The sequence below is a fragment of the Bos grunniens genome, chromosome 19 (assembly GCF_055505025.1).
Source record: "Bos grunniens cultivar Pamir isolate PY7600 chromosome 19, Bosgru_T2T1.0, whole genome shotgun sequence".
Classification (NCBI taxonomy): domain Eukaryota; kingdom Metazoa; phylum Chordata; class Mammalia; order Artiodactyla; family Bovidae; genus Bos; species Bos grunniens.
In genome coordinates, this window is record NC_141183.1 from 18779699 (window position 1) to 18782418 (window position 2720).

Genomic DNA, 2720 nt, shown 5'->3' on the forward strand with positions numbered 1-2720 from the left:
CAAACTGCTCTGGGGGTGCCTCCTCCCCTTTTACCTGGGGCACCCTTCCCCGCTCAGTTTCCATGCCTTTTTGGAGGAGCGGAGCATGCAAAGGGGTACCCTGCATTCCTACTGGCTGCAGGCAGCTCACAACTTCACTACCTTACGCGGTATAATGAGGAAATGGACAGAAAGGTTAACAAAACGTGCCCGAAGTTAGATGGCTAAGTGGCAGCTTCAGGACTCAGACCTGGGTCTGGTTGGATCTATGCATGACACCGAGCTGCTTCCCTTTAGAAGTGAGCAGACATCATTTCTTTCCGCGAGCCGGGGATTTCCTCCTCTCCAATTAGTCTTAATGAGTTTTTTCCCCCTGTGTGCCATGTCCCACAGAAGCAGTCACTGCCTCACATCTGGACCCCCCAGCGGCCTGGTGTGCCGCCTTGACCTCAGGAGGCCTCGCTTCCTGCTGGTTGGATCGACATAGAATAACTTCTGCATTTCCTGGGGCCCTCACATACATTATCTCACTTGATCATCACCATCACCCCTGCAAGTGCAGAGGCAGAGAGCAAAGCAGCTGGTAACCAGGGCCAGGAGGGCAAGCTTCGCACAACAGGCTCCGTTGCAGGAGGCTGAAGTCACTTGGGCTGGGGGCCGCTCACAGGGGGAAGAGGTCACTTTTGACAAGGTTGTTCTGCCGCCGACCATTTGCTAGGCAAACACTCGTGGCTCCGTGGTGCAAAATGTGCTCTTGGGTGACCCATTAAATGTACAGACTCCGCCGATGGAGTTAAGCACGTGGGCTCCTTGATCTCAATCACAGGGGGTCGGGCTGAGGTGTCTAGCTCACAAGGCGGCAGCCTGGCTGGTTCAGGGAGCTGGCAGAGGCTATTGGGTTGGGGACAGCAAGCTGACAGCCAGCTCCCAGCTGACCTCCGTAGGCAGCGATGACACTCTGAGATCCGATTGTTCCATGAGAGGCGGCAATCAATGGCTCCCCCATCTGCTGCCCTAAGGCCCCCTCCCGCTTCAACCTGCCAGCCTTGGCAGGGAGGAGGGCCTCGCTCTACTTCAGGGAGTTCAGAAGTTCTCTCTTCCCCTGATCTTCACAGCCACCCGAGGCCCCGCAGTGCAGGTCTGGGTCCCACCCAGGGGCACAAATTCCTGCCCCAGTTCAGAGACCCAGGCTCAGTGCCAGGAGCTGCAGACACAGAACAACATGAGTCAGGATGGAGTCCTTGTCACCTGTGCGTCAGCTCCAACCTCCATCAGTATCAGGACCTGTCAGGAGGGAGGGACTGGGCTTTTCCCACTGGGTCCTCCCCACACCCAGCCATTGGCTTGGCACCCACAGGGAACTTCATCACTGCATGGGGATCCTCCTTGGCAGCTGCTAAACTCAGCCATCCTGCCTCCCAGACCCCTCCTCATCAGTCTTCAGACTCCCAGAATGTTCCTTTGGCTCTTAGCCTAAGTTTGGGGGATCCTGGTTCCCAGATAGAATCTAGGTCCTGGCTGTCTTCCCCTTCTCCATGTTTTTTTTGTGACTAGGGACCAGCAGGCCTTGGGATGGAGTTTGGGTAGAGGGGGGAGGGGGGAGGGAGGAACCAGTCATGCCAGGAACCTGGAGACCATGGCTGTGTCTTCCAGCTCATCCTGGGGCTCTCCCCAGCTTGCCCACAGCGCTGCCCTCCTAGCTCATCCTGTCCATTTGGAAGACCACTGGATTGGAAATAACATGCTGCCTGCCAGCCCTCTCCTCCCTCCAGGGACACATCTGGTCTCCGCCTCTCACTCTCAAAGGGACGCAGTCAGCCAGGGAGATGGAAGGGAGCATGGAGCAGAGCAGATCAAGGAAAGCAATTAGAGAGCTAGTCTCAGAGTTAGAGGCTGGGAGGTGGGGGGCAGGCTGGAGCAGGCCCTGGCTAGGTGGGGAGATGGGGCAGAGAAGGGCCCAAACTTATTAACCCCAAAGCAGCAGGCTGGCCCCTGGGTCTGTGAAGGTGAATGAGCTGATGCCTCCGAAGGCTGAGGGACCAGAGAAGAGAAGGGAAAGGAGTCTAGGTGTTCAGCTGAGAACCCTTCTGCAGCCACAGGAGTTGGATGCTTCTAACCTGCAGGGCAAGGCTGGGCACAGGCTCAGGATGGGAGAAGGAACCATCCCTGGCCCAAGGCAGCCGTCCTCCAAAAGAAGGATATCGCCTGCCCTCGAAGCTCCCAGCTGACAGTGAACCATAGATCCTCTGATCAGATGGCTCCCACCCAAGGAGAGAGGCGGCTTCTGTCTGTGGTTGCCTGAGTCTGAAGTCTGATGAAGACATAGATATAGCACTGGGAAGACCCCATCTACTGGGAGCCTTGTCCTTGGGAAGCCTCAGGTTCAAGTGTAGAAGAGACCCATCCCCATGGGAGATGTTGACACACCAAGAGGTTCTCAAGCCAATGGAACTATGGGTCTCAAGTCCACAAGGTCTGGGAAAGGGCAAAGATGGAAGGATAGAGCCCACTGGGGGAGTCAGGGAGATGAGAAAGCAGGGTGGGAAACAGCCTCTATTCAGTCTCCGCTAGGACAGTGGGACCTAACTCTCACATGTTCCCTGGGAGACCCAAAGCTATAAACAGCTAGTGGTCTGGGGGGTGAAGAATGCTGACTCCCACCTTCTCTTCACTGGCTGCCACCACCTCCCACATCCTGTCCACACTGCCGTTTGTGGGGTGCCCCTGCCCACATGCTGTCC